Source organism: Saccoglossus kowalevskii, chromosome 4 (assembly GCF_978046115.1).
Source record: "Saccoglossus kowalevskii chromosome 4, keSacKowa6.1, whole genome shotgun sequence".
In the NCBI taxonomy this organism is placed as follows: Eukaryota; Metazoa; Hemichordata; class Enteropneusta; family Harrimaniidae; genus Saccoglossus; species Saccoglossus kowalevskii.
Window position 1 is genome coordinate 43,614,678 of NC_140644.1, and position 17,451 is coordinate 43,632,128.

The 17,451-nt window shown below is 35.1% G+C and overlaps 1 protein-coding gene across 1 annotated transcript in view; it reads left to right on the forward strand.

Annotated features, from left to right (window-relative positions):
- Positions 1–3,575: 3,575 nt before the first annotated feature.
- LOC102804467 (uncharacterized) overlaps positions 3,576–17,451 on the forward strand; it is a 55,787-nt gene continuing 41,911 nt past the window's right edge. Inside the window, exon 1 of the mRNA XM_006813698.3 lies at positions 3,576–3,845. The gene's annotated coding sequence lies outside the window, so the exon portion shown is untranslated. The remainder of the gene's footprint in view (positions 3,846–17,451) is intronic.

Genomic DNA, 17,451 nt, shown 5'->3' on the forward strand with positions numbered 1-17,451 from the left:
CCAACACAAAAGTGCTCAATATGAAGTACAAAGTATATGTAGAGCAGATAGCTCCTGATGAGTGAGGTACTTGTACCTTACGAAACAGTGCTGTCGGATTTCAATATTCATTTAGTTGTGCATTAATTCCTCTATTATGCTGACAAGCATGTGAATAAATCTGACTATATATGTTACACAACTATTCTAAGAAGTATTTTATTTCAATTATTTGATTTAGTGCCATTTAAACATAACCAATACCAGTGTTTGTATCTATATAACATATATATAGCTTCACTATAAAGTTTCAATATCACTATACTTTTTGAACTATCGTGTTGGCTGCTGTTTTGACTATGCATTGTACCTTGGATCGCTTGTCATTTCATTATCATAGACAATTTTGATATCGATTGTGAAGGAATAAAATGAATCAATTTTCTAGCTTGAATTGATACAAAACTCCCATAAAGGGTCGTCCAAATGATCAACCAACGATCTATAAAAACTTACCATGATCATGCGTTTAAATCCGTTTTTCATGATGTAATTTCATTTGCCAGTAAAATTATTCATTTTTTGGTGGAATGTGTATCATCAATATGTTGGATTTATCATACATTATTTTTGTGAACAACATTTATACAGAAGTTCTAGTTCATGCAAACTTTGTCTCTGAAGTTTTTAAAAAGGCAATGGGTTCAGGAAAGCCAGGATACTTTTCATCCTTTAAGTCTTGGTTTCTTGAAGGTCACGAATTTCTTTATTATTCCTAATTGCCATTTAGTATTGCACGTTTTGTACCTAGTGAGGGTCTTTCTCCCTTGTTATATTCCATCCCTTAGCAAATGGAATGTCAATAAACGAGTTACAAGCATACCAGCTTATTACCTGTTTGGGGCATGTTCATTCCAGTAAACAGATTACTGTCTATTGTAAGTGAAATCTAATGTTGAATCATTTTTCTTTAGAAATATGAATACCACTAAAAATATATGAATTTGTATGATTTTTAATCTTCATCACATTCTACTTGTATAGCTATGAAAGTTGGATACCCTCATTTCAGCAAATACAATGTTGATGTGGTTCTTTTACGATCGAGTGACTCTAGATAGTTTGGTTTGTTAACCTTCATTGAAATGGTCATGACAGTTGATTGTCAGAAAAATTAAGCTCTCATCTTCTCAGGATCATCCGCAGTTGGACAACATGGCTGTTGTCCCAGGGGATCTAAGGGAGTTTAATGCTTTCATCTATCTCTAGGAATGTGAGTCTGAAACAGGTGAGCTTTTCGCTAAGTATCAATGCTTAGTGTCTTAGCTTTTCACCTTAGTTTCAGCCTATTCTCAGAAACACAGTATTAGTGGATTTGGGTCCTCAATCTGACAAGCATTTGTAATGTGTCAACCCTGGCTTTGAATACTTCTACTACATGTGATATACCCAAATATTGACTACTTTTTAGCAATCTGATGAAGTCTCTGTCCGACATAGACAAATTTTCATTCAGGGTGAATTACTGTCAACATTTTCAAGGATTAGATGAGTCAACGATGGCTCCACACATGTCCAGGGATTGTCGTTTTTGTAATGCAGAGTCAATTTGGCCTTAATTCTCCACCGTTGACAGTAGGATCATCTTCAGTACTATAGGCATCAGTGCAATCATGCCAAATGGAGCTTTAGAATTGTTTTAAAAATAAAGTTGTGCTACCATTTAGCACTGTTCCATTATCTCTGGCTGCATGTATGATGCAGCAAGTCTTTTCTTGCGGTATGCAACGATATTAACAATATTTCGTCTTTTCATGCAGTTTTATGTCTACAAGCAAATTCCTTGTGCATCAGAGGCGGCGGCGGCACAAAATTCGCATGGGGCCAGATCTGATTTTGAAATCTAGACCTTCTGAAACGCTATTTCCTGCATTTTGGATGACATACAAGAAAGTTTCTGACATACAAGAGTTTCAACTTGATTTGGGGGCGACGCCCCCCCTCCCCTAACACTTTTTTTTTCGAAGAGAGACCGACCACCTGCCACCCACAGTCCCTCTATCACATCCCTCTATCAAAATTGTGATAGAGGGACTGTGTGCCACTCTGTGCCGTCGCCACTATGCATGATAGTCAGAAAAAGTCTCATGACAAGTGACAACTGTCTAATTGAAAGATTAATGTCTTGATTATTAATCTATATACTGCCTTGTTGGATCTGCATAAAAATTAGGTCCTCTTGTTGGCATTATTTGTCCTAGATCAACAAGATCTGGTGTATAATTCAAAACACAGAGGATACATTGAACCAATTCGGGGGTATAATGATTGATTTTTTGTTATTACAAACTATTTGACAGTTGCAGCACTGAGCAGCATGCACCTTCCACAGGAAGAAGAACATAGATACTATAAATTATAAGAAGCCACTAGCAAGCAAGGCAAGAATGATGAATGTCAGAAAAGCCCTACCAAGAGAAAGGGATGGGATGGGAGCTGTCAGTTAGCGAGACTAATACTAACTCCAGTAAATCTTACACTTAGAGCCAGTAAAGATGAAGCATTTAAGTCTACCTCATTTAGAATCTTGCCCAGCCCCTGATGCTGAGTTTATTTTCTGCCAAACTGAACTCAGTAAATTGTTTACAAAATTAGTGTATTAGAAGACATTCCGTTGACCAAGTCCAGTCAGGGTGCCTTCCTCCCAGACATCCTATCTATGTTCTTATATATGTGTTTGTGTGCCATGGAATTACTCATTCCACTCAGCAAAATCAATGATTATATTATTCCATTTTATCATGTAACATAACAAAACATTAAACATGTGAAAACAAATAACACATGGAACCACAAACAATGTGGATAGGAATCGTTTCCTTGACATCCTAGCTCCTGTCAAATACACAAAATCAACATCATCATAATAATAATAGGAATTAATGTCTCATACAACAAATCTAGTTGTTACATATGGTAAAAAACTTGAAAGATGGCATGTGTGCTTGAGAGATAAGGAATGTAGATGTCAGACTTTGGAAACTTGAAGGACTGAACCATATTTATGTATAAGGTTAAACATCAATTTCAAGTATTTTTGAGTGTGATGAAATCTAAGGCTTTGTCAGCAAAATAGACAGGACTTTAATAATTATTCTTGAGAGACGTTTTACTGTAATCTATTTTCAAGCGTTAAATTCCATTGTCATCACGTTTCAAGATGTTCCCCTCTACAACTAGTTGTCTTGAATTACACCCTTTATTTATTGAAAAAAAGTAATTAAAGCATTTTGCACTGTAATATCTCGTTAATTAAACGCCTATAAATATGCAAGTTAATGACTAAGGTTAGAACAAGTGAGGATATTTTGCATTTCTTCTATTTTCCAATCAAACTGTAAATTATTATGTAATAAAATCATTATTTTATCTATTAAAATTTATGTTAAATGTGCTCTTCAGTTTTGTGTCTTTTTTAAAATTATGAATGCTTTGTACAATTGCAATTGCACTTAAAATAGCCAGCCATATTGCTAGACCACGTTGTGGGTCAGCTGACGGTCACGTGATTAAATGTGATGTCGTCATAGATGCAAACGAGGGGCGTCAGCGGAAGTTTCACATTGTGTATTTCTTCAATGTGTCCGACCTGAGCTGTTATCCCGACGGTTTGACAATACTAGATGTATAAACTAGCTATGCACGTAATTATATAAGCCGAAACCGTGTTTTTATGTCAAATTCTGCCAAATTATCCACCCGATACTTGTACCACGTGGTTATTTGCGCGGCATAACTACCCATGATGCAAAGGGAATTTGAACAACACCACGCTACAATGGCGCAGTCTCTGATGTAGTTCCGAGGTTGGTACATTTTTTTCTCGTGTATTTTAACAGCCCGTTATTTGCTGCTCTCTGTCATTTATGTCTTTTACTGTGTATGTATCTTGTTTTCGTTTGGGAGAAACATGGGCGCAAACATTGTGTTTCTGTGACTGTTTTTTCTTGTGGTCATTGGATATATAATTTGTATCTCGCGAATCAGACAACCCTTCAAGGACTGAATGAGCCTACAGTTCGGGGCATTTCGGAACCATACAGTCCACAGTTTGTTTCCGATCTGCTTTGAATTTACTTACAGTTTTCAGTTCCTGTTCAATATGGAAAACACAGAGATTCGTTGGTATATTATTTTGGAGTTTTAGAGTTAAATTAATTTTATGTCAGAAAGCAGCACGTGCGATTCTCGATACGATTTCGCAGGGAAACGCAAGTAGTGAGTCCACATTTTGCATATTGATTAGTAAATATGCAAAGTGGATGCGTTGGAAACAATTGTTGTATTTGGATTTTAGATCAAGAAATGAGTCGTAGTCAGTGTCTATAGACATATTTTTGCAGAGTGTAATTGACATTTCTATTCCAGTAAACTCCGGTGTAAACTGGGTCGCCCCGTTGGCGTTGACAAGCATCAGCCTAGACTGTATTCATTTTTATCAGGCGGCAGCTGTGAAACTAACGATCGGTGTGATCGGCTCGCTGTTCGAGGTACTTTGGCGTCAGTACCATAGTCTTAGGACCGTTCTGTTGCCATATTATGGTTTATTTGTCGCTCGGTTAGTGTTATATGAAATGTAGTTTTATAGATTGTCATCTCCCTGTGCTGTATGGGTACGTAGCTCGATGACCTTCATAGTTGACCTCTGTTTCCTTGTATCGCCGGAATACTTACGTCGTTTTCCCCCGATTCAAAACAATTCTTACAGGGTAACTTTTGCTGAATTTTCTGTATGCAAGTGTTCAATACCATTTTTGAATTTATTTTTGAATATATCTTTGCTTAAACGTTTAGCGACCAAAATCAACTTTTTATCTGCTTTCACAAAATAGATTTTCAACATTATTGTTTTGTTTGCAAAAAATTGTTTGAATTTATGTGCATTTGGTCGAAATTAATCCAAATTGGGGTTGCAAAAAATATAATGGGCGTTGAAAACACGCTTGTTGTTTAGAACACACTTTCCCAAATTTATTTTACTTAATCCTTTGATCGCCAAAGTCAACTTTATAAAATAAAAACCACAATTTTTTTTTTCATAATGACCTGAAAGCTTTAGAAAATTATTTCCATTTGGTCCAAAATTATCAAAACATTTATAAAAAAATGCACACAAAATAATATCTTGCATCAAAATTTTGGAGGAAAAAAACAGACAGACTTTTATCAGAATATATTTTGGTCTATTTATTTTTAAAGATTATATGTTGTTATAAAGTTAGTGTGTGGGGTGGATAACCAAGACCAATTTGATGCCATTTCCTGGATGATATTCAAAAGAAAAAAATTGTATAACTTTTGAAATTTTGCAGTGATTAAATTTAAATAAAAACTAATATAAGAGATAAATAAGTTCAGTGTTATGTTTATTTGATAAAATCATTAACTATTTACTTAATTATTGGATAGATACTCCACAAGATTTGTATTGCAAATTACACATTTTAATGTACCATATTTTCTCTATAAAAGCATATCACATACACAAGTCATAAAATAAAATTTGTATTTATTGCAATGATTAAAATATTTATTGAGACCTTAGACATATGCTATATGTTGACGTAGAATGAATAGCTGTATATGTATATACATGGATTACTTCATTAGTAGTCCCTGCATATATAATATTTTCTCTATGGTCAAATTAAGTCATATTTTAATGATACAGATTTCGATAAATGCAATATTTGGTTTATGTGATTCTATTGGAAATGTTTTTCTAATACTGTATTTGTTGTATTAGAAGCACATATCAAATAAACAATGCATACAAACCATGATTTTAAATCATTGAAATATTAATTATTAAAATAAAATGCGTTTCAAACATATCTTTAAGCAAAGTATTAAATTCTGATTTATTGTTGACTGTTAACACATCTCGCAATGTATTTAATTTACGTGTCAGAAGAGAATGAGAGGCCTTCATTTAGTTATAAAATAGGCATCTCAAACAGAACTGCATTTGAAAAAAAAAATTATCAGTACTTCCAAGTGTTTGACAAAAAATGCTTTTAATTTTGTTAATAATGAAAAGTGTAGAGCAAGTTTCACGCAAACTACATATCTTTCCACAGTAGTGGAATATTTTCATGCTGTTTCACAGGCAACTGTTTTCGAGGTGTTACAAATGTTGATTGCTACTCAATAAAGATTATAGTATTGTAGAGAAACAATTTGTTGGTTTTTTATGTAAAAAAATGTTTTTCGGTCGCACGTAAATACTCAATGTGAAATGATTTTTAGAACTAATAGGTCAAGTTATTAACCAATCAGGAAGCCTGGTGGTACAGCTGAAAGTATCTGTGAATTTCCCAATATCAGTGACAGCAAACACAACACAGATCTATCAAATAAGTACCACCTTTTAGCACTGATTTTGGTTGTGAAATAGGAATTTTCGATTTTCAAATAGGAAAATAGTAATTTTTGGAAGATAATCTAGATACGGTTGTCAGCATTTAAAAAATATTTAACCCTTTTTCACGGTGATACACGCTCATTGTCAAAACAGAATTTACCAATTATTGCTAGACCCAACAAAGATTGTATTTTTGAATAGGCGTTAGCGACTATGAAAAACATTAACTTGACTTTAATTTAGATGACAGAAAAGTGTTTTTAAAATTAAAATATTTTATGGTATAGTGTGTTGTGTTGTAGGCTTTGTAAATTATACACTGATAATTTCAAAATCATGTGTCGAGGTGAATCAGTTACAATTCCAAGTGGTCTGTTATACCATATTTGCTTTAATAGAATCACATGTATTAAAACCATTAAAATATTACTTGCTTGTCGTAGGGAAAATTGAAAATGATGCATCAGTGCTTTTAATTTAAAATTATTACAACAAATACGATACATGTTTAACTTTTAACCTTTAATAAATAATGTTTCAAATATATTGTGTATCTCCAAATATATTCCGACCTTTCACTGAATCAAATATAATTTAAATCAGTTTATTGTAATTCTTACATGAGTTACCGGTATTATCTAATGTGTGAATTTAAACCAAAAAACAAATTGTTTGGTTCCTATTTTTATGATCAGATTTATAGTTATGAAAACGTCACAAAATTATGGCAGACTTTGAATAAGATTTTACAGAAATTCACAACTGAGTAATGTAAACAATTTTAAACATGATTTATGACACTAGTATTTGCAAAACAGTCTTTGTATGCAAGGAAAAAAAGAAAAACAGTTACAACCAAGACAAAATATATATAAAAATATTAAATAATCCTTACTTACATATAGGGACCACATAATATTTGTTATTTGGTTAGCCAACTACCCTAATTCATAATAATAGTAATTCTCATAAAACACTTTGAAATCAGTACGTTGTTAATAGCAAACTTTGCTTAAACACACAAGTTTCAATATTTGACTCTAGTATAAGCACACAATTGGGACTCTTTGCGGTTAGTGTGTCTGTGTGTGTAATTGTTACACTGATATCTCAAGAACCAATTATCAGATTTTATTGAAACTTGGTACATATATGCTTTGGGATAATGCTCAGACCTGATTAGTTTTTGGTTGAAATCCATACATGTTACTCACTTAATTTGCATATTAATTAACTAATTTTCAAGCATTTTTACATGTTTCTCATGTACTATTGAGCAAATTTTAATTAATGTATAGATGCAGGTTCGTGGGCACTTGAGAGTGAATTTTCTTTTTTTTTGCTTTTTATTATTCAAACAGTCTTGGCTATAGACTGTTAAAATTTCACAGCATTGTGAATAGTGGAACATACTCAAAAGACGATTTTAAAATATAGAAACTGGTACAAACATTCTCTCTTTTGAATGCTTAGCAAGATTTAGCAAGCTGTACATAAATAATAAAAAAGAAAAATGGTGACAAAAAAGTAATGACGGGATCTCCATATTTTGCACTATGTTTAACTTTTTGCAAAACGATAATAGGTTTAAATTTGGAACTGTTACAGCCATTTTAATTATGAGCATTAGCAAACTTTTTAATGAGTGAATGGTTATGCAAATTAGCCATTATCTCCACTTGTGTTTTTAGCTCCGCTGTCGACTTTGTCGAGCGGAGCTTATCATATGAGTGATTGTCCGTCGTCGTCGTCCGTGTCAATGTTTTACTTTTTAGCTCCGCTGTCGACTTTGTCGAGCGGAGCTTATCATATGAGTGATTGTCCGTCGTCGTCGTCCGTGTCAATGTTTTACTTTTTCGACTTCTTCTTGAAAACTACAAGCCTAAATGCTTTGATACTTGGTGTATATGTACCTTGGGTAGACCTCTCTTAGGTTTGTTCATTTCATGTTGATATCTTTAATTCTCTAATTTTGGTGAATATTTTTGTCATTTTTGGTAAAAACTATATTTTTGACTTCTTGTTAAAAACCGCAAGTCCAATTGCTTTGATATTACATCTATAGGTACTACATGTGGACCTCTCTCAGATTTGTTCATTTTGTAATGATACCTTTAATTCTTTAATTTTGGTGAATATTTTTGTCATTTTTGGTAAAAACTGATATTTTCGACTTCTTGTTAAAAACCGCAAGTCCAATTGCTTTGATATTACATATATAGGTACTACATGTGGACCTCTCTCAGATTTGTTCATTTTGTAATGATATCTTTAATTCTCTAATTTTGGTGAATATTTTTGTCATTTTTTGGTGAAAAGTGATATTTTCGACTTCTTGTTAAAAACCGCAAGTCCAATTGCTTTGATACTACATATATAGGTACTACATGTGGACCTCTCTCAGATTTGTTTATTTCGTGATGATATCTTCAATTCTCTAATTTTGGTGAATATTTTTGTCATTTTTGGTAAAAAGTGGTATTTTTGACTTCTTTAAAAAAAACGGCAAGTCCGATTGCTTTGATATTACATATATAGGTACTACATGTGGACCTCTCTCAGATTTGTTCATTTTGTGATGATATCTTCAATTCTCTAATTTTGGTGAATATTTTTGTCATTTTTGGTAAAAAGTGATATTTTCGACTTCTTGTTGAAAACTGTAAGTCCGATTGCTTTGATATTACATATATAGGTACTACATGTGGACCTCTCTCAGATTTGTTCGTTTTGTGATGATATCTTCAATTCTCTAATTAATTTATTTTGGTGAATATTTTTGTAATTTTTGGTAAAAAGTGATATTTTCGACTTCTTGTTAAAAACTGTAAGTCCGATTGCTTTGATACTACATGTATTCATATTGTTCATTTTCTAATGATGTCTTCACTTCTTTAATTGAAATGTGCATTGCTAACAGCGGAGCTATCTCAGCCGATAGGCTGCTTGTTTGACTTCTTCTTGAAAACTACAAGCCTGAATGCTTTGATACTTGGTGTATATGTACCTTGGGTAGACCTCTCTTAGGTTTGTTCATTTCATGTTGATATCTTCAATTCTCTAATTTTGGTGAATATTTTTGTAATTTTTGGTAAAAAGTGATATTTTCGACTTCTTGTTAAAAACCAATAGTTCAATTGCTTTGATATTACATATTTAGAAACTACATGTAGACCTTTCTCAGATTTGTTCGTTTCGTGATGATATCTTCAATTCTCTAATTTTGGTGAATATTTTTGTCATTTTTGGTAAAAAGTGATATTTTCGACTTCTTGTTAAAAACCACAAGTCTGATTGCTTTGATATTACATATATAGGTACTACATGTGGACCTCTCTCAGATTTGTTCATATTGTGATGATGTCTTCAATTCTCTAATTTTGGTGAATATTTTTGTAATTTTTGGTAAAAAGTGATATTTTCGACTTCTTGTTAAAAACCAATAGTTCAATTGCTTTGATATTACATATTTAGATACTACATGTAGACCTTTCTCAGATTTGTTCGTTTCGTGATGATATCTTCGATTCTATAATTTTGGTGAATATTTTTGTCATTTTTGGTAAAAAGTGATATTTTCGACTTCTTGTAAAAAACCAATAGTCTGATTGCTTTGATATTACATATATAGGTACTACATGTGGACCTCTCTCAGATTTGTTCATTTTGTAATGATATCTTTAATTCTATAATTTTGGTGAATATTTTTGTCATTTTTGGTAAAAAGTGATATTTTCGACTTCTTGTAAAAAACCAATAGTCTGATTGCTTTGATATTTACATATATAGGTACTACATGTGGACCTCTCTCAGATTTGTTCATTTTGTGATGATATCTTCGATTCTATAATTTTGGTGAATATTTTTGTCATTTTTGGTAAAAAGTGATATTTTCGACTTCTTGTAAAAAACCAATAGTCTGATTGCTTTAGTATTACATATATAGGTACTACATGTGGACCTCTCTCAGATTTGTTCATTTTGTGATGATATCTTCAATTCTCTAATTTTGGTGAATATTTTTGTCATTTTTGGTAAAAAGTTATATTTTCGATTTCTTGTTAAAAACTGCAAGTCCGATTGCTTTGATACTATACATATTGTTCATTTTCTAATGATGTCTTCAGTTCTTTAATTGAAATGTGCATTGCTAACAGCGGAGCTATCTCAGCCGATAAGGCTGCTTGTTGTTTGTTGAAATATGCTATTTTTGGCTCAGTGGACCTATGGCCCAGTATGGGATGGGTTTCTGTCCTGCATCTGTCGTCCATCTATCTGTCTGTGCACGACTTCTTCTCAAAAAACGCCGAACCATTTGACTCGATTTTTGGTGTTTTGGTGTTTTGATGCCTTGATGAGTGTAGATAGTAATTTGTTCATGAGAAGTCGATCTGCCAAAAGTTATGCAAATTAGCCGCCCAACACTCTACTGTGGCGGTCCATAGTGAGAGTGCCATCTATAGTATGATGTTGGAATAACTAGTTTGTTTATGAATAAGTCTGTGCATTCCTATGTCGGACAGTCAAATTGTTTCCGTCTGTGTGGGCAGGTCGATTCTCCTGTTAAATCGACTGAATTCCTTCCAAAGACAGAACTAAAGTGGTTATGGATGTTGTGGAACTCTTGGGACAGACAAAATCATGTTTGCGTGGAATTTAGTGACTGGCAGAAGTCCTTTCCGAAAGTTGGAGGTTGCAGTCTGCTGTTGCCATTGTGTTGAACGAAACCGTGGTTGAACCTAGCTGCAGTTCTGTAGCTCACTTGGTTTCGCTGTCGGTTGTTTCGTTCGTCGTGGTGTTAACGCAAAACCATGGAGCTACAGTTCCATCCTTTGCGAGTAACAGCCGTTTTTTTTCTCTCATTATTTTCGCCTTAAGTTTCTACCTTTCTACTGTTGATGGGTCCTGAAACTATTTCATCAATTATTTTGAGGGCGATGGTCCGAAATTAGCCAATTTCAAGACGAAAACCGCAGGAAAACTACAGCGAAATCCCCGTGTTTGCCGCCATGTTGAATAAGTCATCGTGATGCCACGAGGCGTCATAGTTTTCCTATTTCGCATGGTTTTCTCGTAAAATTGACCTATTTCGGACAATCACCCTCAAAATAATTGATAAAATAGTTTTGGGACCCATCGACAGTAGAAGGGTAGAAACTTAAGGCGGAAATAATGAAAATAAAACGGCTGTTACGACCCAACCCGATTTCAGTTCAGAATATTTTAAAATGGTCATTTTTGGTCATAAATTCTATTTTCGACTTCTTCTTCAAAACCGGTTGCCTGAATGCTTTGATACTTGGTGTGTATGTACCTTGTGTTGACATCTACTAGATTTGTTCATCCCATGGCCATATCTTTAATTCTCCAATTTTGGCAAATATTTTTGTCATTTTTGGTTAAAAATTGAATTTCAACTAACCACTACTTCCAATGCTTTGGTGTTAGGCATACATGTGTTTATTATTCCATTGACAACTTTGTGTGGTTGTTTGGCGATATTTCATTTAAAAGTACAAATTTAAACGAAAAGTTGTGGCATATACGCACTCATTTTTTTTGTACAATAGCCGTTGAGCAACATTGGCCTATTTTTAAAAATGTAGCCATGTTTTAGTTTGGAAAATTAATTTACGAAAGTTGTTTTTTGAAACGTCTGAAAATTATACTCTAAGTGCTTCTTTGTGGTCAAATTGGTGTCATATGCTAATCACCTCACTGATGCGTGAATTATGATTTTTGATTGGCCAAATACCTTTCGGCGAGAAAAAACGTTCTGTAATTTTAGCACCATGAATTTGACGACGCTCATACTATTGGGAAATAAAAACGGAATTGTACCAGGACCATCAAATCCTGAATAAGATAAACCTGCGTACCATGACAGAATGATTGGGCGAGTATATTTTTTTTCGAGGCAGCGAGAATGAACTGAGACATTGTTCACAAAACACTACAATAAACTCTTTTACTGTGTGGTGCTGGTGTGGTGCATGTAACGGCCGTCGGCACTTTTTTGTCTCAAAATCAGCGTTTCTTTCTCGTTTTTATGATTCAACCACTCAAATTATATTTGAGATAATGGCCTCTCAAAATATAATTTCCGTTTTTGTTCTAATAATTCAGCCACCACTCCCAAAGGTAATAATTGTTTTCACGGTTTTGTGACCATAGAATTTAACCGTTAAAAGCCTGTGTTATCGGGCGCTATTTCTCTGACACTGAGTCTCCGCCCTGTTTGTTTATATTTTGACCTCCGCGTGTCTGTGCGTGCGTGCGTGCGCGCGCCTGGACCTGTATCTTAGAAATGCCTGGACCAATCACAATCAAACTTCACACATACATCATACATGATATTATACATATGCACATCAATTTGTTTCTTGATCTGATTCAAGATGGCCGAATGGCGGCCATTTTTGTGCAAAAAATCCTAAAAATCAAGCATTTCTCGGCTGTTTACAGAAGGATTTTGTTCAAAATTAGTATATACGTTAAACATTATAGGACCTTGATGTACATCATTTTGTTTTTCAGATAAGATTCAAAATGGCTGACTGGCGGCCATTTTGTTTTAATGAATGTGGTTCTAGTGTCATACAGTGCAATGTGCACACAAGGTTCCAATTTTCTCTCCAGTGGCGAGACCATGGTGAGGCCATGTCTCGTCAATGGCGTGTCAGTGGCGTACGAGTGGCCAGGCTGTTGAAAGGCTCGCTCTCAAAGAAGCGAGCCCAAGGTCGAGCTCGGTGCGATTAGTCAGATACGGCGCACCTTATTATACTTGACGCGATCACAGGCGCGACCAATGTTTTTTTTCATCACAACAGAAAACTTAGTATCAGTGCTCTTACATTGTTGTCTATGAATGTAGATTAAATAACGAATAAATTGTGTAATGTGTTGCAAATACCGTGGCCAGTGGTAAATTAAACATTGAAATTTGTGCGTGTGTGTTGATTTGTGAGTTGGAGACGGTTACTGAAAAAGTTAACCATGGATTGAATTGTTGTGTACCCTGTCCTGTTCTGCTTGTCTTGTCTTGCATACAAGTAGTGTTATAGTTGCTAAATTAAAACTCAATGGCATCCCGATTTCCTAATATGAAATCGATAATTTGCGAGTCTGAATTTGATGCGTGAACTGACCAGGGTTCACTGTAAGATAACAAATGTCACACCGAATCACCCTACCCTGATCTTGTAAAACAGGTCTCATTACACAACATAATGATCGTCACAAACCTATTTACTCGTCTAAATTCCAACTATAACTCTCTATAATTATATTCAAGGCATTTGCGACGTTTAAAGAGGTAAAATGCCACGACAAAGTAAAATTGTTCATTTAAATTACGTGGTGGCATCACATAGGCACGATGTACGTTTTCTTCACAGTTCAGTCAGAGGTCAATAAAAAACCACATGGTCGGCACCTCACGTCTAGGAAATTATGCAAGACGTTTTCAAATTAAAAATCCCTGTTGAATTATTAAATGGTGTCTCGAAAAGAGATTTTTTATTTGACGCCCACTTAGAACTAATTGTAAGTTGTGCTTTGAACATCAGAAGGTTGCGATTGTTTGTCGTTCGCACGAGAGATGAAAAATAATGGCGTGTTTGCTGCCCTTGCATTTATTGTCACAATTGGCATACTTGTTTTCAGCTTTCAATCAAAATGGATACAGAAAGCCCCAGTAACGCACTAGTATATATATTTTAGAGTTGTCAAGGTTAAAGCTTGGCACGCTCTGAAAAAATAAATAAATTACACAATTATTACTGTGCTAAGACGCTGTTTACTCACGCACAGTAACTAAAAAAGATTCACGCTTCCTATTAGTTCAGTGGATGCGTCTCGGCAGTTGTATCCATGCGCCACATTTTAAAAAGTAACGTACTGAATCCCAAAGGTCACATGTTGGAAAATAATAATAGTTTGCCTGAACCATGGAGGTATTTATGTTAGAGCTGTGGTTAGTCACAGTCCGTCAACAAGGGAGGGACTGTGGTTTTGCGTTAATCCAATGACACTAAACATACACTATTTTTGTTAAAAGACGCTAATAATTTGAAAAAAAATATCAGAAAACACGAAGTCACAGAAATAGTTTTTGGAGCCTGTTAATCGACGCCAGTGGGTAGCTTTCACACACAATTCTGTTTGTAACAATGTAGGGTAATCAAAAAATAAGAAGAAATTGCAAACAAATTTGAAAAATGACATATTGATATGCAAACGACTAATTTTGGAAACAAACAGGAGCGGATGAGATAAACAAAAAAGGACCAACAATTTCAAACAATGTATCCCCACCTCTAATTTATTTAAAACGTCATGTGTAAAACCTTGTTTGTCGTAGCAGGCTGTCAAAAAATGGTAACCCCCATTAGTACGCACAGGTGAATTGTTTTTACTTTACAATAATTTTGTCAAGCACGAACGTCGTCAGATTCGTTTTGTTTTTTTTTGCCTAAAGTCTCTTGGCCAATCAAAAATAAAAAATTCACGCAACGGTGAGATGATTAACATAGTTCACCCATTTGGCCCCAAAGACACACTTATGTTCATCAAGTTTACCTAGGAATGATTTACAGACAGTTTCGGATTCAAATACAAAATATTATTATTTTGGATGACAGTTTTTGCGAAAAACGGGTGAAAAATATGATGTTTGTATGTGTGTCTAGTTGACCATTCCCAGTCTGGGGTGATTTCCAGACCGTTCGAAAGTTTCAGGAAAACATCTTTTTTTTTTGAAAAGTTTGTTTGCCAAACTAAAACATGCCAACGGTCTTGATAATACTATGAACAGCAGATGTTTTATTTTTAAAAAAACGTGGAAGAACTGTTTTTCTGTCAATAATAAAAATTGGAGCAAGTTTACACAGAGCGACATTTCTTAACATATAGCCGCCTGCTATAAACGTAAACGTCGCAGTGAGACTGCCAAAAAGACCGGTACAAATGGTCTCTTGTAATAACTTATTCACTGCTTGAGAGTGTCTCAGTACCAAAGTCGACATGGCCATAAAAGAAAGTAAATTTAAACATTTGTGGTTGGTTCCCTCTGCTGCAGTTACAGTTACAGTTAAAGCATATACAGGGTTCTTGCTGTTTGGTCTCGCCACTACGTCGACGGCGTGTAGATAGTGGGTGACCAGCCATACAAACTGGACGAGACATTGACCACAACCAGAGTGAAGAAAAAAAGGTTTTCTGCTGCTGAATTAATTGCTACACTGATTTATTCTCTGCAGCCAAGAAAACGAGAGTATTTTTCTGAAAGCTTTTCGCCACTCCTCTCGATAACATTGGATACCAATACGGTATTAAATAACTCGTATACCGTAAAAATTACAAAATTTCGGCCAGTTTTAAGTAATTTGTGTCGAAAATCTGACGTGTTTTTAGAGATCGAAATCAAGGTGCATTTTCGAGTGGTTGAATTTTTAAGAGCAGAAATCACCAAATGCAAAAATGGGGATGATAGACAGTGTGCTTCGTTAGTTTTTAAAAAAATGGAATGTCCGTCAAATTAACGTAAACTTCCACGATGTTTCACGGTAAAAGCAAAGGTCGTAACCGAGTTGTAGGCTGAACAACTCAAAATCAAAACAGTCATCAATCAGTGAGTATTATGACAAGGAAAGCAAAACATCAAGACACGAGAAGAGGTCAGCACAAAACTAGTAGGTCAATAGGTCATGTATCAAGTTACCTCTCTCTGTGATTTATTTTTCATGGAAATTAATTGCTTGTTTTCAATTAATTTTAGCGTACCTCTGCAATTTATTTCAGCATTAACAGTTGTTTGTTATATTGAATTAAACGAACGGATAATAGCATGCAATTTGATGTATTTATTTTATTATTATAAAACAATCTCATTTTTTTTATTTACTGCGGGAGTAGCAGTGAGTGTGTGATTATTTGTGTGCGGGAAATGGTACGGTATATCTCTTTTTGGAGGATGTGGGTGGCCCTGAAAAGGGCTGTTTTGTTTGTGCAGATAATCTGCTGAGTAATTAAGGCGTGTCAGGAAAACCCTCAAACCATGGCTCATCGTCGGTGTCATCAGTATCGTCAAAAATACCGGCAAGGATGTCAGTCATCGCTTGGTGGCTGTGAGTGATATTATTTTCACTTCCGTCCAAGGCGTTGCTGATTCCGCAGACTTTGAACGATTTGCATACCATCACGGGTTGGGCTTTTAACTTTTGCCAGGCTGATGTTATCCAATTCACAACGGTCTGTTTGCTTGCAGTTGCTAATTGGCATTGGGTGTCACCCAGAACGGCTTTTTCTGCTGTCTCTTGCATGTATGATGTTCATGATTTACGTAATTCTGCCTTAAATGGCTTATTTAGGCAGACATCTAGTGGCTGAAGCTTTGATGTGCACCCTCCTGGTATTACAGTTAACAAGGAGTTTGCACGTCGAAGTTGGCTTTTAACGGCGCTGGTCTTGTGGGCACGAAATGAATCAAGTACCAACATCGAATACTTGCGTTCGGTGTATGGCAACCATATTTCATTTATCCATCGTATCATCAACGCCTCGTCCATCCACCCTTTCTCCTGTACAGTCACGACGAAACCTGCGGGATGGTCGATGTCAAGTTGTCGCTTTCCTTTAAATATAAAGGAATGAATTTTTGACACCAACCTTTTGATGCTTTGAAGTCGGGCTGCACTGGTCGTACTAGCTGAAGTGCGTACATGCATATCGCATCGACTGTTACCGGCAACTGTAAGTCTCGTTGCTCAAGCACCCAGCCTAAAATCTGATCATCCATCTCTCTCGGGTATCAGATGTTGCGACCGCTACCAATACGCCGCCCAGTTTTGGTCAGTCGAGCTGAATCAAATGTGTACTTTTTCCACGTCTTCAAAGTGGAAGGTGGAAGATTGTACAACCTGGCATCCGCATTAAAACCAATGACACTTGCCTCATCTAATATCTCTTTACGTTTCTGTATAGAATATGACTTATAGACGCCCCTTTTCTTTGTTGCTGCTTCTCTGGTTTCTTTGGCAACGGTGCGA